The 24,033-nt window shown below is 41.0% G+C and overlaps 5 long non-coding RNA genes and 2 pseudogenes across 15 annotated transcripts; 2 read left to right on the top strand and 5 right to left on the bottom strand.

The window, feature by feature from the left end:
* The first annotated feature begins 332 nt into the window (after positions 1-332).
* On the top strand, positions 333-2,219 carry LOC130703320 (uncharacterized). Its single transcript, XR_009004626.2, has 4 exons — positions 333-535; positions 598-777; positions 844-1,084; positions 1,150-2,219. It is a non-coding gene; the product is annotated as an uncharacterized LOC130703320 (long non-coding RNA).
* Positions 2,047-2,626, bottom strand: LOC130703319 (uncharacterized). The gene is made up of 2 exons (XR_009004625.1): positions 2,449-2,626; positions 2,047-2,385 (listed from the first exon to the last, which is right to left on the bottom strand). It is a non-coding gene; the product is annotated as an uncharacterized LOC130703319 (long non-coding RNA).
* A 42-nt stretch (positions 2,627-2,668) lies between these two features.
* Positions 2,669-4,463, bottom strand: LOC132087746 (uncharacterized). Of its 5 annotated transcripts, none has more exons than XR_009422042.1 (6): positions 4,257-4,463; positions 4,005-4,193; positions 3,479-3,940; positions 3,272-3,397; positions 2,953-3,216; positions 2,669-2,889 (listed from the first exon to the last, which is right to left on the bottom strand). It is a non-coding gene; the product is annotated as an uncharacterized LOC132087746 (long non-coding RNA). The 5 variants fall into 5 exon arrangements; XR_009422045.1 differs by having other exon boundaries at positions 3,272-3,577; positions 3,650-3,940; positions 4,005-4,152; positions 4,225-4,463; XR_009422044.1 differs by having other exon boundaries at positions 3,272-3,593; positions 3,650-3,940; positions 4,005-4,152; positions 4,225-4,463.
* A 1,499-nt stretch (positions 4,464-5,962) lies between these two features.
* LOC130703321 (MFS-type transporter SLC18B1-like) lies at positions 5,963-9,650 on the bottom strand (annotated as a pseudogene).
* An 8,275-nt stretch (positions 9,651-17,925) lies between these two features.
* Positions 17,926-19,993, top strand: LOC130703324 (uncharacterized). 2 transcript variants are annotated; one of them, XR_009004634.2, is made up of 4 exons: positions 17,926-18,128; positions 18,191-18,370; positions 18,437-18,677; positions 18,743-19,993. It is a non-coding gene; the product is annotated as an uncharacterized LOC130703324 (long non-coding RNA). The 2 variants fall into 2 exon arrangements; XR_009004633.2 differs by having other exon boundaries at positions 18,437-19,993.
* On the bottom strand, positions 19,639-22,583 carry LOC130703323 (uncharacterized). 6 transcript variants are annotated; one of them, XR_009004631.2, is made up of 9 exons: positions 22,464-22,583; positions 21,800-22,042; positions 21,579-21,727; positions 21,224-21,514; positions 21,053-21,151; positions 20,847-20,972; positions 20,528-20,791; positions 20,040-20,464; positions 19,639-19,976 (listed from the first exon to the last, which is right to left on the bottom strand). It is a non-coding gene; the product is annotated as an uncharacterized LOC130703323 (long non-coding RNA). The 6 variants fall into 6 exon arrangements; XR_009004632.2 differs by having other exon boundaries at positions 21,053-21,167; XR_009004628.2 differs by having other exon boundaries at positions 21,053-21,171.
* Positions 22,584-23,247: 664 nt separating this feature from the next.
* Positions 23,248-24,029, bottom strand: LOC130703322 (DNA polymerase delta catalytic subunit-like; annotated as a pseudogene).
* Between the last annotated feature and the right edge of the window lie 4 nt (positions 24,030-24,033).

The raw sequence follows: 24,033 nt of genomic DNA on the forward strand, positions 1-24,033 counted from the left end.
GGCAGAAGAGCTGGTTAAGGCCCTGTTCCGAATCTTGACCACCAGTTCGTTTGAAGGGTGTAGAGCATTGATGGCGGAGATGGCTCTGAGTGAGTCCGAGAAGATCCGGATTAGCTGCGCCGGGCCGTTGTCAGCGTGTTCAATGGCCTTTAGAATAGCCAACAATTCAGCTGTGAAGATGTTCGTATCACTAGAAAGTTTCCAGGCTTTTTTCACTTGAGAATTTGGGCAGTAGATGGCGCATGCTGTTGAGTTGTTTTCGAAGTCACGGGAGCCATCTGTGAAGACGCTTACCGTACTAGAACTGGCGTTGTTTTGCGTAAACAGTGCTCGAAAGAGTAGTCTGGTGAACGTTGGATTTTCAAGAGCATTGTTTTTCGAGATTGGGAGTATAAATGTAGGTATTTTCGGCATCAACCATGGAGGATTTAGCAGATTTTCGGGAAAACTAACGGAGGTAAACAGGGAAACTTTTAAAGCTAACAGTTGGAACTTGCACAACACAACACTTGGGGTACTTCTGGTGTTCCATAAGGTGAGGCTAGAGTAAGTACTTTTCGCACTATCATAAAAAGGGTTCTTTGGTTTACTTTGCAGCTTTATGAGGTAAAGGCAGGCTAACCATTCACATCTGCAATGAATGGGGGTTATGCCTGTGTCCAGCCACAGATGTGCACGAGGAGTGGAGTTTGGAGCCAGAAGGATTGCACGAAGAATTGAGTTTTGGATTGTATCCAGCTTCCTGGTAAGGGGAGATCTGCCCTGAAGGATACTTAGGTAAGAATAGTCTACAATGCTTCTTACTAATGCTGTGTACAGATTGACCAGGAGTTTGGGTTTCAGGTTCAGATTCTTCCTAACCAGGATTTTGAAGAAGTTTGCTCTTCGAGAAACCTTTGTAACTAAATCTTGCAGATGTTGGTTCCAGTTGAGCTTACGGTCAAAGGTGATACCCAGGAATTTGCCATGACTGACGGCAGGGATACTCTCACTGTTAAAGGTCAGATGGAGAGGGACGTAGTTCTTAATTCTTCTGTTGAACGATATGGAGAAACACTTGGACACAGAGATTTGGAATCTCCAGGTAACACACCATCTTTCAAATTTTCTTATTGCAGTTTCTAGCCTTTTTCGGGCTTTGCTTCTTAGGGAGTGAGTGCAGCGGGCTGAGATGTCATCCGCGAACATTTTGACGATAACGCCTAAATTGTTTTTTCGGGTTCCTACACAAGGGGAAGTCACGGGTCATGATAGTGAAGAGAATGGGGCCCAGTACTGAGCCTTGGGGAACTCCGACGGAGATGATTTTGGCATGTGACAGTGTACTGTCTAGTTTGACCCGAACCTTCCGCTGTAGCAGGAAGTTCAGGAGCCATTTGAGGATGTTCCCTGTAACTCGCGCTTGACTTATTTTGAAGAGCAGCCCGGGTAGCCACACCAGGTCGTAAGCTTTTTTAATGTCTAGAAAGACGCAGTGAGTTTCTTTTTTCTTGTTGAAGCCCGAGGTGACGGCATTCTCCAAATCCCATAGGTGGTCGTGTGTGGAACAGCCCTTACGAAATCCTGCTTGGCTTGAGGGGAGTATGTTGTAGTGCTCGAGGTGGCAATGAGATTCTGATAACAAAACATTAGTCCTATACCTCTCAATGAGCACTCGTATAGTTTTATGAATGCAACGTAGTAGGTTGCTAACAGTTTTTTGGTTTGTCAGCTGACATAGTTGATTAAAAGACGTGTACCATAAACACCAAGCATTCTGTGGGCTTCACTTCTAAAACACACTCAGGGATGAAAACGTACAGAAGCACCATTAGTTTTTCTTAAGTTTTCCATTGGAATATGACATATTTAACAGAAACTTTCGAACACAGCTTTCACCGTTCACACTTAGTCAGCAAGTAAATAGTGACACAGCAGCGTCATCTTGTTTTCCAATTAACAACCGAAAAATTCATCAAAATTGAAAATATTGCTTTTTTGAGACGGGAACTGCATTGATGTGAACTCTTTAAACATACTTTTAGATCGTGAATCACTCACACACAATCACATTTTTTCACTGACTTTTATTTATTTATCCAAAAACCTAGATATTTCTAGGAAAATACATGATTTGGGTTCACAGTTCAACAAGGATGCTGATTGCGCTTCACACACATCTAGAAATTTCGCAAGTTGACGTATCTCTGGATTGTTAGCTAGTCAACATCTGCATGATAATACACTTTTCTTTTTTTTTTGAACAGCTGCAATGGTATTTCGGTCATAAGTTCCACGGAAAAATTTCTCCATTGAGGCAAGAACGCCAATTGTGCGTTATCTTGTGCCTATTTTCAATTAAATGGATACGCCGTCACTTTTCTGATCGGAAGAGCTCACTTTGGCCTGGAATATTGTTTTGAATGGTGTAATTAGTATACATTGCATACATTAAATTGGATCAATTACTTTTTGGCATACGTTCAATTGTGTGAGGCTGTCAAACCGTCGACAGGCGGTATCTAAAGGAGGAAATCAGCTACGAGCTTGCGGACTCTAAACAAACGCAAAACTAATAAAAAATTATAAAGATAGCCTGAAACCAAATTGTAAAGAAAATTAATTTTAGTTTCCAGCACTTCATCAATCAAACACTTCATCAATCAAACATCGTCAACGTTGGCACAGGTGATTTTTCCATGTTCATTGTTTCAGGTCACCAATTTCTACTATATGATTCAAGAGGAAATGAGGTTACACGAACAGAAAATTAACCATACAATTCAACTGATAGATAAAAACACCATGATGCGTGGAAGTGAAATACACCACATCACAACTGTTAAAACTGTCAGAACATTCACCACCCATGCAAAACATTTTCTGATTCATTGATCTTCATCACCTAGCCTATACCACGAAAACCAAACACAATTAGTGCATAACGTTTTGCTGATGAAAGCTAACATATACCTGACAAATTTACTGCAGACCAGCAATTCCTGATGGACTCCCACACAACATTCCAGATAAACAAAACAGTAGTTATTCCTAAACAAACATCTTGCAATAGTGGTCAATATAATGCAGTAACTGGTAAACATAAAATCTCACATGAACAACAAATGTGAACGGAACCATTCGAAAATGAGGTAAACAATTTCAAAAATGAATTTGCACAAAAAGGATTTTAACTAAAACACTACCAGAGAACGAAGTTTTTCCTTCCACCTTTTCCTAATTTTAAAATCAATTAAAGAAACATAATTGTTAAGCAAATCTCACTGTGTACCTTTTTGTTGGTTGAATTTGGGAATGGCTTACTAGTTGGAATAAGTTTTTTTCTTTTACCCCAGATTTGCTTTCCGGGCAGCGCACTTCCAACTTTTTCTGCTGATCACAGTATCTGCATGACCCGCTGCAGAATTATCGCAAGTGAAGAGGAAATCGGGTCACAGATACAAAGGGGCACAGGTACACGTTTATTTTCTTTAAATACCATAACGAGTGAAATAAACGAATCCGAAGAGCTTCGGTAATCATTCCAACTACCATAATTTTTTTGGCACTGAGCCTCCGTCAATTTTCTTTCCCAATCCTTTATAATTAAGAATCTGCCTTTAGAAAAATAAAACAAGAATCAGTGTAAATTTCTTGTCAATTGAATTACCTAAAACTGTGGAATCCTAGAGACATAATATTCTACAAACTCTTTGAATCCCTTGAAAGCAGAAAAATTTCTGCTAAAAGGTCCACGTTAGCCAGATACAGGTCAACTGGTACTTCCTTTTCGACTGGCATTGGCAGTGATAAATAACAAGTAGGATCAAATGCAACTGAGACCTCATCAGACCCCATACAAACCAAAGCCAATTTCAATACCCAACTAAAGAGATCTACTACTACAGAATCTATCTGTATTCTACTTATGATAAAATACCCAACATTCATGTGCAGCTTCCTGAAAAATAAAATGAGTTGGAACACAAGTGAACCTTGCTAATAAAAATTTGTAGCTATTTCACCTATATTTTGTCAGTGTCCATCGATGCAAGACTTCTTCAAAATCGGATTCAGATGTTCGTCTAAGCCCCCCAGAACAACGTAGAGTAGTTCTCGCGAAGCAGGGTGCTGGTATCCGGGAAACTGCAGAGCAAATCTACCGACTTGCAACTTACCCAATTCAAAATCGTTACGATGCACAAGTTAAAAACCTAGCTTTTACAAAGCAAGTAAATGGTATACCTTAAATACACTCGAAGGTAATGCATGGTCACCTTGGTAAGGTGTCCGCCAGACCACATCGTTCGTACAAGATGGCGCCGAGCATTTGCATTTCCTCCCTTGGATTTCACCTACAAAAATAAAGGTCTACCACGTTCGGCTGCCGTGATATAACTAGCCGCTACGACGCCATGATAAATGTGGCCATCAGCAGCTCAGCTCAGCACAGCACCTGGGCCACCTAGCGACTAGCCCCCTACGAGCCTAAAGCAAATATTTTGTTTGACAAATAAGACTTTAATTGAATAAAAAAAAATTTTTTTAATGGGATGGGAAGAAAAAAAATCTAGGTATTGAAATAAACCACAAAAAAAAAAAACAGAAAGACTAAGAACTTAATCTAATTAATTCAATGTGCGTTGGTTCGTACGATGTTTCGTCGACTGGATCATTCGCAACAACGTGACTTTTCTAATAACTTATACATCTACTTACTAATGCCATCAACTTTCGTTTTTCAAAATACGGAATTACATGACATCACGTATTTTACCGCCTGCTCCCTCCGAGACTCTTACGGCGCTATACACCATTTTTATTAAAATCTTTTGGTTATGGGGAACTTACTGAACAATGAGTCGTGTAATTTATTGTTTCCAATCTATTTTACAAAAGCCAAGCCACTACCTGTATGCACCATCATTGACGAGAGCGGTAGGTTGTCAGGGTAGGCTGAATCTTTCCATAAGTTTACCCTGTTCCGTGAGATTTTTTCTAACTTTTGTCCTCATATAATAGATGGGGCAATCTCGGCTAAATGTGGCAAACGATTAGTATTAAGTATGTAACATGATTAGGATATCACTCAAACTATTTACTTGCAACAAAGAATCTCTTCGTTGAGACTTCCCTGGCACCGTTGACATTCTGTCCATAAACGATTAAACTTCTCTTCGAGAGCATAAAGTTGGCCAATTTCCCTCTGGTAGAACTCCGATTCTTTCGGCTTGCAAAATCTGTTTAAATTGGAACAGCAAATTTAACAAACATCGCCGAGATAGGCAGAAATTAGACTTACTTGCATACAGCACTATCGTCTGGAAGGACGGTTTTGCATCCAACACAGGTGGATTTGCGTGTGGTAAAGCTAGCCAATCCACCAATTTTTGAAGTAACAAATGAAGGCGTCCGGGTATGGTAACCATCTACAATACGGAATACAAACCGTTCAATTATGTCAAGCAAATAAAGGCGATAAGTCCATGTTTACGTAGCAACAATGATTCCGCTTTAGATCCAAGTATGGGTTCCAAAATCCGAACAAGGGGTTTTGAAAGCTGATTTTCCAAATGGTATGGGGCATCAATAGGTACGCTGTATTCCATTACAAAAATAGGGTTTACCGTCTAAAGAAGACGTATGAAAACTTAATAGTTCATGAGAAATTTGAAATCCAAAGACGAATCTTGAGGTAGGCTGGTGTACTTTTAGCGGCTGCGATAATGACATACGGAACTCGATCCCCTAATTTTGGGGTTGTACCAGCATCTCGCTTACGCATCTTGTGAGCTAGTTCCACATGTGCCTGTTTGCTGGCGTAGTCTTTATCTGTTTTAGTCAGCTCCTTTTTAATAAAAGAAAGCAAACGGATAAAATCACAGTATTCCAAAACATAGTTACGCCCTACCTTGGTAATCATCAGAAGTGAGATATCGACTTTGTTGCGCAGCAAGTCGAAAATAGATTGTTTGGCGTATTCTAGTGCTCCACCCGGATCTCTAAGAGAAAATATCAAAACCTCAAACTTTGAATACTAAAACTGATGACTTTTTGTTTACCGATCAATCAAACTTTTCTGCAGACCAGCTATTGATAAGATTGGCAACGAGTTGACAATTATCACGACGAACAGTTTCTAAACCCTTACAATCCATTTTGTCAAACTTTTCAGGTTTGGTCCAATACAATCCTGGATACCTGTGAAGACAGAAACAGACAGTGCAACTGGTATCTCATCTAACAAGTCTTTATAAATCAGAACCGTAATTACCTCTTTTCGTTGATCAATAAATAGGGGTAATAGACTTTTTCGAATTCCAAATTAATGGGTTTGACAAATTTTGCCGACACAAATGCGGCAGCTTCTCGGCCTAATTCCATGGCTTCGGCCACCGTGGGTACACCGAATTTCACCATTACGGAATCTGTGTTACCATAGATTACCTGACGTGACACTAATTGAGAAAATCCTCGAGTCGCCCCGCGGTCGCGACAAGAGTATTGCACCCAGCTTGAAGATTTGACCGATGATGGCTCGTGACAGTTCCTTGATATATGACAGATTTTAAAACCGAATTGTAGGAGAATTTACACGCCCCGCGGTGAATTTGAATCGAAAATTCACGAGTGCGTGCGACAATTACAACTTCTGGCTTTTGAACCATGGCGGGGATGCACCAGAAACACCTTGTTCTAACAATATGTTCATAAACGGTACCAAGTACGCCGCCTATATGAAAAAATGTGAAATTTTAGATGACTTAATCAACGAATGTCACGAAGGGTTTCTTGAGTATCTTAAATGCAATTGGACCTTTTCGTAGTCGCAATCACAGACGTGCCCACTCAAAATTACTTTTACCTCAACTTACCCAGTTCATATCGACCCATTCGAATCAAGTTAGTACGAAGGCATCAAGGTTTCAAAATTACACAGCGTTCATTAATTGGATTACCGTTTTGCCGGAGCCCGTGACAGCACAAGTAATCAAATCTCTTTTGGCAAGAATATCTGCAACTGAAGCTTTCTGTATAGGTGTTGATTTTATGTAGCCAGCAATCTTAATGTTTTGAAGTAGTAGTGGGCGCAGGCCGGCTTCTTCGAATGATGTTATTTATCGAGGTACATCTTTTTCTGTAACCTAAAGCAAATCCAAATAGATATTTTCAAAACATAAACTACTGTTTCGAAAAATGGTTTACCTGGAGGACGACTTTATCAAAATTGTTAAAGTGTTCCCCACAGACGATCCCCTTAAACAGTTCCTTTTCATCGCATGTCACAGCTTCTGGAATGTATTGTTCACGCAGCTTTCCGTCGATTCATCAATAGATTCGGGCAGCATTTCGAGGTGTGGCCGGACTCGGCTGGAGATTCGGGCTGAGAAATAGTTAATCATGGAAACTCACCGACATCCACGACGGAATAAGTAAACGATGTTGTCCTCGTAGATATGGCATCCACTGTCATGTCATCCCCGTCGGATTTGCCGTCCCCTTTCTTGCACTTTGGTAACAGGAAGCAAATGGTTGCTAGTCCCTATAGAAGGAAATAAACAATACATCTAATTATTTGTTAATAGTCATTTTTGCATAAAACTTAACACTGTAATTTGGACAGAGAAGACGACGACAGCCGTCATTTGGAAACCAATGTGGTCCACTAAAATGCCAGTCCCAGCGCGTGAAACAAAACGCCCAGCACCACTAAGAGACGACCATATACCGGCAACAAGCCCGTGAGTACTGGGATTATCCGGATAACCAGCATGTCTATTATCAAAACGAAAAAAAAAAAGAAATGAATACTGGTACAGTAAATTGATTTTTTTAAATGTGGCTTACATAGCTTCTCTCATGGCATCAACGACCCCCGAAACTTGTTGCCCTGCAAACGCAACTCCACTTTGTGCCAATGCGATACCGACAACAGCTAGATTTCTAAAATAAAATCAAACAATGATACTAGTTAAACGGTTTGAACTTTAGAATTGAAATCAAAAGTACCGATCAATAGGAACGAAGCGAAAAGGCCCCAGCAAAAATATGGACAAGGCTCCGATCATGGTACTGGAAAAAAGGCAGAGCTTCACAGGTCCACGGCGATCGCACAAGTATCCCCAAATAGGGCTGGCTATACTGTTGGCACCGTCTTTCAGTTCGAAAAAGATACCCACGTAAAATGGTGTCAAGTCAAACTGCAAACAAAACATAAAATGATTCTAAAGAAATTAATAATAACGCCAAGTCGGAAAACATACCGTACGCAACACTTGCGGTTCAAGGTTGATCGAGAGGAACCCGTTCGACATGTCGATACGATGAACGTGAAGAACGGGATCCAAATGGATGGAATACACAAAATAGCCAATGGCGATTGAGTTTTAGTCGATCCCTCGTCATACTGTGACACTAAAATGTTGAGAAACGAGATGAGAAGACTGGTGACGTACAACATTTTGAACTAATTTACCGTCATAATCGGGAAGAAAGGGTAATGCCATAAAGGCCATAAAAGTTTGAATTCCGCCCATGAGGATAAAGGGAGTCTTAACACCACCGACTTCGTACAATGCACCGCCGACTATAGGACCAGCAAGCTGGGCAATGTTCATCATGGTTCTTGTAAGATTCTAAAATTAGAACAATGGTAGAAATTGAACAGCGAACGCTAAACCTGCATTAGTGAATCTTACAAAGATTTTGGCAACGGAATTGGGAAACTCCACACCAGTGTACGTAAACGTCGCCGTAATTGTTCCAGCGTTTCCGGCAGCGTGAATGACGCGGAACAATATAGATATTACGACGAATGAACCCCCGGGAGGGAAATACTCTAAAAAGCTTTTAAAGTTTACTGATTAAAACCCAGCTTTTGCGTTTTTTTTTGTGTAATTTACTACTCACCCCGATAATAAGCAGCAAATACCTCCAATGAAAACTCCAGAAACAAAGGTGAACCGAACGCCACTAACTTTTAGCTGAAAGAAAGATGAAGATGCAAATTACACGTTTATGGAACAAATTTGGGGTAATATTTACGTTTTTCCAATAAAAGGAGTGTGACAAGAAACGATGTCAGGCAGTTGGTACCAATAATAAATCCATAAATGGATACTGTGGCACCCTTATCTTCAGCCTAGAGATTAAAGCAAACATTTAGATTTCACATTACATATGATCTTATTTCACAGATACTTACAATTTAGGGAAAGAACGGGGGAAAAGGCAAATGATGATGTAAGAGTTGCTAATGAGAGAACAACCAATAGAAGCCATTGTCTGGGTGCCAGTTTTTTCTTCTCTGTTTTATCAACCTCTCCAAAACCTATATTTTTTCTTCTTAAGCCCTCCACAACCTCCATTATGGAACCACTGTCAGATGATGCTGTTGACAGGCATCTATCTTTTTTGACAGCATCGTCCTTCGTGCTCAACTCCTTTTTGTTTGGAGTAATAAGTGTTGATTCAACCTTTTCAGTCGTTTTTTGCACCTGGTCATGCCAAAGCACTGGTGATGTTTCAGCCATCGAAACTGACCTATTCTTTTGCTGTCTTTCTGGATAGGGTGGGTATGGCAAACATGGCTGAGCCAAGGTTGTGAACGATCCAACATACCCATTCTTCAAACTGCTTGTGCTATTTAACTTCTCTTTAGCTATAAATAAAAAGAGCAATAGTAGTCAAATTTCTTTGGCATGCTAAAGAGCAAGACTGAAGCAAATAACAACGTAGGTCTGCTTCGAGGTGCAAACGAAAAACACGAATTGGCTAAAGCGTGGAATTGGAGCACGGGACGGTATATCGTGGAAATGATAGCGGAAACAGTAATAACCACCAGGGTATATGTCCTATAGACGGCATGCATGTGAATTCAGAAGATTCCAAAACTGAGATAGTTTTTCACGAAATAAAAATACTTTTTAGAGTTTTTTTACGGTTATTTGTGTTGAACATTACGGGAAAAATTCTAATTCATTTAATTTCCTTCACACAATTCAAATTACCTTATTTTATTAACATTTTTTTTTGAAAAAACATCAGAGTTTGAGCAGTGATGGGTTCTGTCTTCCGTCGAAAAATGCCATAAAGCGAGACAGCGAGCGGTGTTTTTCAAGCACCCGAAGTAAATCGAAATATTCAAAATGGTTCCCTCATTTATATGAATATCTTCTCGTTCGTCACAGCATTAACAGGATCTTCCAGCAGAGAAGAACAACCTGAACAGTTGACACCAGAAAACAGGAGCGACTTGTTACAAAAATGTAACATGACGCATCCTTTACCCCAGAATACTTCATCTAGTACTGTTTGCCAAGCAGAGAAACCAGATGGAACTACGCCTAGGCCTAAAGCTGGATTTCGAGACACTGACTTGAAATTTTACAAAGATGAACCGAAGCGGACAAATAGAAATCTGACTGCGGCGAAATTGTCATTAAACGAGGCAGCAGAGACGCGTCGTCAAGTCCCGAGATCAAAACCATCCCCGTTTCTTGGTCGCCGGAAAGAGCTGTTAAGAATGCTCGGCCCCCTCCCACAGACGCCGATACAGTAAGCGAACCAACGATCAACACGACACCTGCAAAGGGCGTCCAAAAGTCGAAGCTATCACAATTATTCGAGCGAATGAAAAAGAAATTAGTCAAACCGGGATTCTTGACAGAAGACAAACCCATCAAGACCAAGTCCGTGCAGGTAACAATGAACGGGCATCAAGTGGATATGGTGATTGACAAAGGCTGTGAACATTCAATCATCAGTTTAGACCAATGGCAAAAATTAGACGAGCCAGAATTAACGCCTTTTACGAAGATCACTTTGGTCATGGCGAAGCGTACAGGGAAGTTCAAAGAGCACGTAAAATTGGATGAGCTCGTTGGATTTTTCTACCCCTTTGTTGAATTAGAAGGCGAATCATTTACAACCCCAATTTACGTGTCTGCAGGATATAAGGCTATGCCCAACTTCCTGGGTCGTAGACACTTCCACAACCTCCGTTTACATAAAGAAAATGCGCATTTGATCAAAATTACACGCACAACGGGAAATGAAACGCCTCCCCAAACGCCGACAAACAAATCAGATGCCGGACCTAAAACAGTGCTAGACTTGACCGGTTCTATGATCAATTACTTGGGGTTACGCATTGAGATGGCAAAACACAAGAATAATGAAAATCGCGAAGACTATGAGCAGTACATGTCACAGACCATAATGGACATAATGGTAGCGTTCGAGACAAAAAGGGCCGACTTCCAGAACGAATTTGAACCGCTAGTCATTGAGCTCGAAGAACCCGACAGTATCGACAACCTCAGGAAGACTTTTTCTGAGCTTAAAAATATTATGAAAATGACAGAAGGAGGTCCTGCGAAGTTATACGTGATGCAGAAGACGAGCTTAAAAATAAAAAAAACAAACTTGCTTCTGCGTCATCGGAAGTAGAGCGCGCGGAACTAACCGAACTTGTCCAGCGAAGAGAAAAAGCCCTGCAAGTGATTGTCGAAAACGAAAATATGGATTTTGAGAAGAAGATGGCAGAAGTGGCTTTCGCTAAAGAAATGTTTCCGAAGCCAAAGGCAGAAAACAAGGGGAAGAAATTCTTCAAAGGACTCAAAACGATGTTTGGACATCGTTCTTCTAACAACGAAATGAAAGCAGAGGAGAAGGTCTAACAATGAATATGTTTTGAAGCTTAGATAATTCTGTGTGCTTTGGTTTTGTTTAAATTCGTAACGTTTAAAGGAAGGGGCAAAATTGATCTGATTCGATGTGGTGGCTGCAAATTGATGGCATTATGATCTACTGGACGGAAGTGAATGGCGACATACGACAATGAACATCTTTGACGCTTAGGAAACCTGTTTGCTGACAAAGGAAGCAGTTTCCTAATCCCTTTGTGGTCATTGTCATTGGTATCGATTTTTCATTTCTGTTTGATTGTAACTTTGGCGACTGATGTGCATTGGCTACGGGACACCGGCATTTTGATACACTGAACGTTAATAGGTGAAGAGAGACGACAATGGCATAATTGGTTAAGAAATAACTATGCTGTTAAAGCGGAAAAGTTTTTTTATCGTTATGGCCATTGTCACCTCTCTCCCACCCCCAATTTCATTCGGTTATCATGATGCCACCAAGTTTCAGCCAATGTATTTGGTTTCAGAAGGTTCTATCGGACTGAAGGAAGAATTGATGACAAAGATCATTTTTGATACTTTGAATACCTGTCTGCTGTTTGAGTACTTTGGTACTGTGTAAGCAGGCAGGTTTTCATATTCAGAAATGATCCATTTATCATTCCTTCACTTACGTTTCATTCATATCATGATGCCTGTCTATTTGTAGTTATTCGAAAATAGCGGACCATCGTTGCAGACACTGTAAACTGGTCTTTTAAATTTCAATAGCTGCCATTTTGAATGATGTGAAATTTGTACCTTCATTGGGACGGGACGTGACTTGAACAAAGTCCACTGGTTTTCTAAGCATCCTTACATTTTCTTACATTTGCACACAGATGCACACAGACATCGGCATTTTGATACACTGAACGTTAGTAGGTGAGGAGAGACGACAATGGCACTATTGGTTAAGAAATAACTATGCTGTTAAAGCGGAAAAGTTTTTTAATCGTTACGGCCATTGTCCTCTCTCACCCACCGCGCTTTCATTCGGTTATCACGATACATCCAAACTTGCAGCATTTGTAATTGGATTTCACAAGGTTAGATTGGGACGGAAGGAAGAATGGGTGACAATGTTCGTTTTTAATACTTTGAAAACCTGTTCGCTGTGTGAGTACTTTATGTACTGTATAAGTGGACAGGTTTTCTTATTCAGAAATTTGATTCACTAGTCACACTTGTTGCAGTGTTTTACATAAGAAGAAGCAATACATTCCCCATGGTGTCGGGCTTATTTATTTTGTCGGGCTTATTTTCAAGCCCTAACTTCTTTAACATCGGGAGCCGTTGAGTGAAATAGAACTGGATACCTTACCAGTAGATGGCTATACTGTTTGATGGATCGTCTGACAGTATAAATTCATTGTTTACCACATTGCAATAATCAATTCCTGTCACGTCTGACGCAACTGGGGTGATTACCACACACAACAATAAAACAATACTGACAACGGTCAGGTTAATATCTTAATCTAATATTCTGGTATTACACAGTTATCTTTGTTAGGATCCGCCAGCCAATCACGTCGGCTGCACGGATATAAAAAGAACGCTACTTGGGAAAGTTAAGAAGGAGACAAGGTGTGGAGTACTTACGCGGACGTCATGGCGCTGGAGAGAGCTGAAGGTACGGCGACGTCGGAAGGGGTGGTGGTGGACTTGGGCAGAACGGGAAGTGGCGTCTCAGTTGAGGATGTTTGCAGGGCGATCAGAAGAACACGACAGTTGTAGGTGTTGAACTCAGTTTATTTCGAAGTACGTAAGAGGGTACACAAAACTCAAGCGTGGATTTAAATGTTACACAAATAGAGTGCTACGGCACGACTAACTGGACAGCAGGTTGCAAGAATACTAAAAAAAAGGCACAGCTCAGGCGTTGGTTTTATACCGCGCTTTGGCTTGATGACGCCAACTTGGCGTGGAACGCTAAGTTTGCGTGGGGTCATCGCAACAGAGCCAGAATGTTACGCGAAACGTGAGGTCGACTGATTTATGTCCTGTCGTTGACCCCACGTCATGCGAAGAAAGGGTAATAAAAAACGAAACAAGAGGCGAAAGAGTCAAGTGGGGGAGGGGGGGGGGCAAACGCAACATGAGAAATAGAACACATAATCTAACTAACTTATTTAACTTTAAAGTTTTATCGGGAGTCCTTACAACATGTAAGCTTGCAGCATTTTTGTTATGCTGGCATGTAATCTAAATTTTGTAATTTTAGGTGATGGCATTCGCGTTACGTTTAAGTCAAGATCTACTCTACAATGGGATAAATTTTTCGTAGAATAAGTATCTCCGAGAGCTATGTGTTGCAGTATCATGCTGATGGTAAAAGGTGTATTCAATTTTTAATAACTTTTGAATTTTCTTCTCTGTATGTGCAGTGACGTGACAGTACTGGTTGGTGGTGTTATCTAGGGATAAACCTTTCCATTTTCCCATCCAATCTGTAAGACAGCTCTGATTGTTTGCATAACTACAGCAATATTCCCTGCATAACAAAGGGAATGTTCTCATTTTCTTTAGTGAACTGTTCCCTGTTCAGTTCTTATTGCCATTTTTGGCAATCGAAGAGGCCCAAGAAGAATATTGATTTTCTACCAGACTGCCATTCTGCCAAAGATGTCTTCGTAAGCGATTCGGTATTTGATTGATGGTTTAGAGATCATGGGTTTATTAAATAAAACATCTTTAATTACAGAAAGGAAGGTTCCAAATGATAAGCCCATCAGTATCGTGAAAACGATATGGATATTTTGGTCCAACCCTCACACATGGTGTGTTCCAAGTTAAGTGCGTAGGTGAATCCTCATGGAAAATGTGATCCAAGCCTCCCATGTAACGGTATTTGTTTCATTTAAAGCGAAGCACAAAAATTGGTTCACATCTATTCTGTGGTCACATTTTACCTTGATCTTAATTTCTCTTTCATTCCAGTCTCCTTGATGACATTTTGCAGCTAACCGTAAAAGATGTCCAGCCATTATATTTCCCTGTTTAAGAATAGAAGACGAAAAGAGATGCTAAATTTTCAAAGAACGCTACTCAGACGACACGGCTAATTGCTGATTCATCCCGAACAGTAAAGAGTTTTATTCTCTTAAATTCAAGTGCATATCTGGGCTCCCTTCTTTCTGTGGCCCCGTTTCCCCTAAATTTCTAATAAGCCCGTAGGGGGTCATGCCCCTACTGTGATCAGCAGTTAAAGGTTGTGAGTGCGCTGTCCGGAAAGGGGACGTGGGGGTCCCCCTGGCTCGATGATATCTTTTTGAGGGTCTTGGGGCTACCCACATATCCGAATAACGGTTAATCGCTCACGTGAAAACTTGTCCTTATCATCACTCTTCATCCTTTTCCGGCTTCTCTTAGCCACGCACCGGGTAATCTCCCCGGTGAGTCAACTAAGGTAGGGGGAGACTCTACTCATGTGGTAGAGTTTTCTCCTACCTTAGTTGACACAAAAAAATTTTACATCAATAAAAATTGTTTTTTTTTAATTCAAAAATCTTTTTACTTATTTTGTCTTTCTTGTACCTTATTTTATACGTCTACATGTAATCCACATGAGGTATTTCTTCATTTATCTTTTGCTGATATGCATCATTCTGGTATTCGAACCTCAGACATTTCATATCTCAGTCGAACGCTCTACCATTGAGCCACTGTTAACCATACAGACAATAATTCCCATTTGAAAGCGTATCGACTTATCCACTACAAACAAAGGTATTAAGGAAGAAATTACATATTTGTATACGTTGTAGATGGCTCAATGGTAAAGTATTAAACTGATACGCTGGAGGTCTAGGGTTCGATCCCCAATCCAGTTCATGAAAATACTCTCATAAATAAAAACAAACTTTATTTAAAAATCTAACACATTTTTTATTGTCCCTCCATCCTCCCACAAATCCTCCACTTACATTCACATCTTACAACACAACACAATACAAGACATACATAAATAACTAACTAACAGGTTGGCTGCCACGCCACTAAATTTACATTAATTACGTCGCTATCGGAAGGATAGCGACCAAGGGGGACTTGCCCGCTGACAAGTCCGGGCTGACATGATGATGGAGACCGTTGTGGGAACGCACACCCCAGGTCTCCACCACACATCGGACAAAGGGAGTCCCTCTGGTGCGTTGCCTAATTGCCTTTCGGCGAATCTTGGGCAGTGGCAACTACTCCACCTCATGACAGATAGGCCATGAGGCAGAACAGCGCGGCCCGTCCCTATATAGCTAAAAAAAAAGGGGAGCAAACGGGCGTGGCAGCCAACGTGTAAATTAGTACTACACAATTACACAATAAAAAAATACAACGATACCACAAAGACCAGGCGATGACGTGGCGACCACGAGGCGACGGGCGAGGCGATGATGGCGCGACGGGCGAAGAGAAGACGTGGCGACCGGGCGAGAAGGTGACGTGGCGACGGGAAAGGCGACGGGGCGACGGGCGAGCGAAGACGGGGCGACGGGCGAGGCGAAGACGGGGCGACGGGTGAGGCGAAGACGGGCGAGACGAAGACGAGGCGACGACGGGGCGACGGCCGAAGCCAAGACGGGACGACGGGGCGACGGCCGAAGCCAAGACGGGACGACGGCCGAAGCGAAAACGGGATGACGGGCAAGGTAATGACGGGCGTGGCGAACACGAAGAAGGCTTTGTTCTTAATCGTAAAAGTAAAGAAAAAGAACCAGTTAGTGGGAAATATAAGATTGTTGTTGTAACCAAACGTTGAAAGCAATTCGACTTACTTCTGCTGTCCGAAGACTGAAAAGACTGTAGGGCCAGCAAATAGGCAGCAGACAGCTAAGAGTTGGCAGTTCTATGGTTGAATGTTCAATTTAAATAAAAAGGCAAACTATATGAGGCAGAAGAAAAATTTAAAATACCAGTAGAAATTGTGTTGAGGTACATGTCTATGTCTGTTGGTAGGCTAGGTCGAGATTACAACTGCCGAAATGACTGTTGTTACAGCTGATACTGCAACGAAGATGAATATGGTGCACTACTCAGATCACGATTAACAGTAGACCATGAGTGGTTAAAGAGTAGAAGAATGATATTATGGTATTCCTACCCATAGGATTTGCATCTTTGGTGACATTCCTCAACAGGACGTATTCTTTACAAACGAAGTTTCATGAGCTAAACCTTAGAAGCAAAATCCGTCAATGAGATTCTTTTTTTTTTTTTTTTTTTTTTCTTTCTTTCTTAAGGTGCCTCCCGTGTGGCGTTGCCATATCGAGAGCGGGTCGTCCTAGGAGACCGAAATTGGCACCGGGAAATTGCTCGGAAAAGTGGGATGATTTTGAATTAGATTAGCAGCGTTTGTGGAGTCCTGATTTCCAGAAGAAATTTAAAACCAAGTCCCTGATCTTGAATTTGGCGAGGTTGTCACAAACTTGCGGTGGATGTAGGAGATTGGATAGGTTCAACTGAAGTTTTAACTCCGAGAGGAAGCTTTTTAGTTCCTCTCTTTCGGCAGCGAGGTGGGGACACTCAATAATTAGATGTGAGGGAGTCTCTTTCACAGGGCAGCCATAGCTGCAGTATGGGGATACAGAGGGATCAAATAACGAAACGCGGGCGTTTAAACGTAGCCGGTTCGACCGGAGTTTGTGAAGAATGCTGTTTCTGACTCTGTTAGGGTGCACCAACCAGGGTTCTGGGTGAATGGAGTTCCTAGGGTGAGAAGCAAAGAAGTCATGGTGACTCGCAAGGTATAGAGACATCAGCTTGGACCATGCTATGCGAAAAACATTTAGGGCGAGTTTAGGTGAGTCGACGAGATCGATTTTTTCGCAGTTAGGATCCGTTCTTGCGTCGTTTGCCAGACGATCCACTAATTCATTTTCTGGAATGCCTACATGGCTTGGAATCCAGTAGAGAATAACTTTGGAGCCGGCAGAAGAGCTGGTTAAGGCCCTGTTCCGAATCTTGACCACCAGTTCGTTTGAAGGGTGTAGAGCATTGATGGCGGAGATGGCACTGAGTGAGTCCGAGAAGATCCGGATTAGCTGCGCCGGGCCGTTGTCAGCGTGTTCAATGGCCTTTAGAATAGCCAACAATTCAGCTGTGAAGATGTTCGTATCACTAGAAAGTTTCCAGGCTTTTTTCACTTGAGAATTTGGGCAGTAGATGGCGCATGCTGTTGAGTTGTTTTCGAAGTCACGGGAGCCATCTGTGAAGACGCTTACCGTACTAGAACTGGCGTTGTTTTGCGTAAACAGTGCTCGAAAGAGTAGTCTGGTGAACGTTGGATTTTCAAGAGCATTGTTTTTCGAGATTGGGAGTATAAATGTAGGTATTTTCGGCATCAACCATGGAGGATTTAGCAGATTTTCGGGAAAACTAACGGAGGTAAACAGGGAAACTTTTAAAGCTAACAGTTGGAACTTGCACAACACAACACTTGGGGTACTTCTGGTGTTCCATAAGGTGAGGCTAGAGTAAGTACTTTTCGCACTATCATAAAAAGGGTTCTTTGGTTTACTTTGCAGCTTTATGAGGTAAAGGCAGGCTAACCATTCACATCTGCAATGAATGGGGGTTATGCCTGTGTCCAGCCACAGATGTGCACGAGGAGTGGAGTTTGGAGCCAGAAGGATTGCACGAAGAATTGAGTTTTGGATTGTATCCAGCTTCCTGGTAAGGGGAGATCTGCCCTGAAGGATACTTAGGTAAGAATAGTCTACAATGCTTCTTACTAATGCTGTGTACAGATTGACCAGGAGTTTGGGTTTCAGGTTCAGATTCTTCCTAACCAGGATTTTGAAGAAGTTTGCTCTTCGAGAAACCTTTGTAACTAAATCTTGCAGATGTTGGTTCCAGTTGAGCTTACGGTCAAAGGTGATACCCAGGAATTTGCCATGACTGACGGCAGGGATACTCTCACTGTTAAAGGTCAGATGGAGAGGGACGTAGTTCTTAATTCTTCTGTTGAACGATATGGAGAAACACTTGGACACAGAGATTTGGAATCTCCAGGTAGCACACCATCTTTCAAATTTTCTTATTGCAGTTTCTAGCCTTTTTCGGGCTTTGCTTCTTAGGGAGTGAGTGCAGCGGGCTGAGATGTCATCCGCGAACATTTTGACGATAACGCCTAAATTGTTTTTCGGGTTCCTACACAAGGGGAAGTCACGGGTCATGATAGTGAAGAGAATGGGGCCCAGTACTGAGCCTTGGGGAACTCCGACGGAGATGATTTTGGCATGTGACAGTGTACTGTCTAGTTTGACCCGAACCTTCCGCTGTAGCAGGAAGTTCAGGAGCCATTTGAGGATGTTCCCTGTAACTCGCGCTTGACTTATTTTGAAGAGCAGCCCGGGTAGCCACACCAGGTCGTAAGCTTTTTTAATGTCTAGAAAGACGCAGTGAGTTTCTTTTTTCTTGTTGAAGCCCGAGGTGACGGCATTCTCCAAATCCCATAGGTGGTCGTGTGTGGAACAGCCCTTACGAAATCCTGCTTGGCTTGAGGGGAGTATGTTGTAGTGCTCGAGGTGGCAATGAGATTCTGATAACAAAACATTAGTCCTATACCTCTCAATGAGCACTCGTATAGTTTTATGAATGCAACGTAGTAGGTTGCTAACAGTTTTTTGGTTTGTCAGCTGACATAGTTGATTAAAAGACGTGTACCATAAACACCAAGCATTCTGTGGGCTTCACTTCTAAAACACACTCAGGGATGAAAACGTACAGAAGCACCATTAGTTTTTCTTAAGTTTTCCATTGGAATATGACATATTTAACAGAAACTTTCGAACACAGCTTTCACCGTTCACACTTAGTCAGCAAGTAAATAGTGACACAGCAGCGTCATCTTGTTTTCCAATTAACAACCGAAAAATTCATCAAAATTGAAAATATTGCTTTTTTGAGACGGGAACTGCATTGATGTGAACTCTTTAAACATACTTTTAGATCGTGAATCACTCACACACAATCACATTTTTTCACTGACTTTTATTTATTTATCCAAAAACCTAGATATTTCTAGGAAAATACATGATTTGGGTTCACAGTTCAACAAGGATGCTGATTGCGCTTCACACACATCTAGAAATTTCGCAAGTTGACGTATCTCTGGATTGTTAGCTAGTCAACATCTGCATGATAATACACTTTTCTTTTTTTTTGAACAGCTGCAATGGTATTTCGGTCATAAGTTCCACGGAAAAATTTCTCCATTGAGGCAAGAACGCCAATTGTGCGTTATCTTGTGCCTATTTTCAATTAAATGGATACGCCGTCACTTTTCTGATCGGAAGAGCTCACTTTGGCCTGGAATATTGTTTTGAATGGTGTAATTAGTATACATTGCATACATTAAATTGGATCAATTACTTTTTGGCATACGTTCAATTGTGTGAGGCTGTCAAACCGTCGACAGGCGGTATCTAAAGGAGGAAATCAGCTACGAGCTTGCGGACTCTAAACAAACGCAAAACTAATAAAAAATTATAAAGATAGCCTGAAACCAAATTGTAAAGAAAATTAATTTTAGTTTCCAGCACTTCATCAATCAAACATCGTCAACGTTGGCACAGGTGATTTTTCCATGTTCATTGTTTCAGGTCACCAATTTCTACTATATGATTCAAGAGGAAATGAGGTTACACGAACAGAAAATTAACCATACAATTCAACTGATAGATAAAAACACCATGATGCGTGGAAGTGAAATACACCACATCACAACTGTTAAAACTGTCAGAACATTCACCACCCATGCAAAACATTTTCTGATTCATTGATCTTCATCACCTAGCCTATACCACGAAAACCAAACACAATTAGTGCATAACGTTTTGCTGATGAAAGCTAACATATACCTGACAAATTTACTGCAGACCAGCAATTCCTGATGGACTCCCACACAACATTCCAGATAAACAAAACAGTAGTTATTCCTAAACAAACATCTTGCAATAGTGGTCAATATAATGCAGTAACTGGTAAACATAAAATCTCACATGAACAACAAATGTGAACGGAACCATTCGAAAATGAGGTAAACAATTTCAAAAATGAATTTGCACAAAAAGGATTTTAACTAAAACACTACCAGAGAACGAAGTTTTTCCTTCCACCTTTTCCTAATTTTAAAATCAATTAAAGAAACATAATTGTTAAGCAAATCTCACTGTGTACCTTTTTGTTGGTTGAATTTGGGAATGGCTTACTAGTTGGAATAAGTTTTTTTCTTTTACCCCAGATTTGCTTTCCGGGCAGCGCACTTCCAACTTTTTCTGCTGATCACAGTATCTGCATGACCCGCTGCAGAATTATCGCAAGTGAAGAGGAAATCGGGTCACAGATACAAAGGGCACAGGTACACGTTTATTTTCTTTAAATACCATAACGAGTGAAATAAACGAATCCGAAGAGCTTCGGTAATCATTCCAACTACCATAATTTTTTTGGCACTGAGCCTCCGTCAATTTTCTTTCCCAATCCTTTATAATTAAGAATCTGCCTTTAGAAAAATAAAACAAGAATCAGTGTAAATTTCTTGTCAATTGAATTACCTAAAACTGTGGAATCCTAGAGACATAATATTCTACAAACTCTTTGAATCCCTTGAAAGCAGAAAAATTTCTGCTAAAAGGTCCACGTTAGCCAGATACAGGTCAACTGGTACTTCCTTTTCGACTGGCATTGGCAGTGATAAATAACAAGTAGGATCAAATGCAACTGAGACCTCATCAGACCCCATACAAACCAAAGCCAATTTCAATACCCAACTAAAGAGATCTACTACTACAGAATCTATCTGTATTCTACTTATGATAAAATACCCAACATTCATGTGCAGCTTCCTGAAAAATAAAATGAGTTGGAACACAAGTGAACCTTGCTAATAAAAATTTGTAGCTATTTCACCTATATTTTGTCAGTGTCCATCGATGCAAGACTTCTTCAAAATCGGATTCAGATGTTCGTCTAATCCCCCCCAGAACAACGTAGAGTAGTTCTCGCGAAGCAGGGTGCTGGTATCCGGGAAACTGCAGAGCAAATCTACCGACTTGCAACTTACCCAATTCAAAATCGTTACGATGCACAAGTTAAAAACCTAGCTTTTACAAAGCAAGTAAATGGTATACCTTAAATACACTCGAAGGTAATGCATGGTCACCTTGGTAAGGTGTCCGCCAGACCACATCGTTCGTACAAGATGGCGCCGAGCATTTGCATTTCCTCCCTTGGATTTCACCTACAAAAATAAAGGTCTGCCACGTTCGGCTGCCGTGATATAACTAGCCGCTACGACGCCATGATAAATGTGGCCATCAGCAGCTCAGCTCAGCACAGCACCTGGGCCACCTAGCGACTAGCCCCCTACGAGCCTAAAGCAAATATTTTGTTTGACAAATAAGACTTTAATTGAATAAAAAAAAATTTTTTTAATGGGATGGGAAGAAAAAAAATCTAGGTATTGAAATAAACCACAAAAAAAAAACAGAAAGACTAAGAACTTAATCTAATTAATTCAATGTGCGTTGGTTCGTACGATGTTTCGTCGACTGGATCATTCGCAACAACGTGACTTTTCTAATAACTTATACATCTACTTACTAATGCCATCAACTTTCGTTTTTCAAAATACGGAATTACATGACATCACGTATTTTACCGCCTGCTCCCTCCGAGACTCTTACGGCGCTATACACCATTTTTATTAAAATCTTTTGGTTATGGGGAACTTACTGAACAATGAGTCGTGTAATTTATTGTTTCCAATCTATTTTACAAAAGCCAAGCCACTACCTGTATGCACCATCATTGACGAGAGCGGTAGGTTGTCAGGGTAGGCTGAATCTTTCCATAAGTTTACCCTGTTCCGTGAGATTTTTTCTAACTTTTGTCCTCATATAATAGATGGGGCAATCTCGGCTAAATGTGGCAAACGATTAGTATTAAGTATGTAACATGATTAGGATATCACTCAAACTATTTACTTGCAACAAAGAATCTCTTCGTTGAGACTTCCCTGGCACCGTTGACATTCTGTCCATAAACGATTAAACTTCTCTTCGAGAGCATAAAGTTGGCCAATTTCCCTCTGGTAGAACTCCGATTCTTTCGGCTTGCAAAATCTGTTTAAATTGGAACAGCAATTTTAACAAACATCGCCGAGATAGGCAGAAATTAGACTTACTTGCATACAGCACTATCGTCTGGAAGGACGGTTTTGCATCCAACACAGGTGGATTTGCGTGTGGTAAAGCTAGCCAATCCACCAATTTTTGAAGTAACAAATGAAGGCGTCCGGGTATGGTAACCATCTACAATACGGAATACAAACCGTTCAATTATGTCAAGCAAATAAAGGCGATAAGTCCGTGTTTACGTAGCAACAATGATTCCGCTTTAGATCCAAGTATGGGTTCCAAAATCCGAACAAGGGGTTTTGAAAGCTGATTTTCCAAATGGTATGGGGCATCAATAGGTACGCTGTATTCCATTACAAAAATAGGGTTTTCCGTCTAAAGAAGACGTATGAAAACTTAATAGTTCATGAGAAATTTGAAATCCAAAGACGAACCTTGAGGTAAGCTGGTGTACTTTTAGCGGCTGCGATAATGACATACGGAACTCGATCCCCTAATTTTGGGGTTGTACCAGCATCTCGCTTACGCATCTTGTGAGCTAGTTCCACATGTGCCTGTTTACTGGCGTAGTCTTTATCTGTTTTAGTCAGCTCCTTTTTAATAAAAGAAAGCAAACGGATAAAATCACAGTATTCCAAAACATAGTTACGCTCTACCTTGGTAATCATCAGAAGTGAGATATCGACTTTGTTGCGCAGCAAGTCGAAAATAGATTGTTTGGCGTATTCTAGTGCTCCATCCGGATCTCTAAGAGAAAATATCAAAACCTCAAACTTTGAATACTAAAACTGATGACTTTTTGTTTACCGATCAATCAAACTTTTCTGCAGACCAGCTATTGATAAGATTGGCAACGAGTTGACAATTATCACGACGAACAGTTTCTAAACCCTTACAATCCATTTTGTCAAACTTTTCAGGTTTGGTCCAATACAATCCTGGATACCTGTGAAGACAGAAACAGACAGTGCAACTGGTATCTCATCTAACAAGTCTTTATAAATCAGAACCGTAATTACCTCTTTTCGTTGATCAATAAATAGGGGTAATAGACTTTTTCGAATTCCAAATTAATGGGTTTGACAAATTTTGCCGACACAAATGCGGCAGCTTCTCGGCCTAATTCCATGGCTTCGGCCACCGTGGGTACACCGAATTTCACCATTACGGAATCTGTGTTACCATAGATTACCTGACGTGACACTAATTGAGAAAATCCTCGAGTC

The sequence above is a fragment of the Daphnia carinata genome, unplaced genomic scaffold (genome assembly GCF_022539665.2).
Source record: "Daphnia carinata strain CSIRO-1 unplaced genomic scaffold, CSIRO_AGI_Dcar_HiC_V3 NW_026453160.1, whole genome shotgun sequence".
Lineage (NCBI taxonomy): Eukaryota > Metazoa > Arthropoda > Branchiopoda > Diplostraca > Daphniidae > Daphnia > Daphnia carinata.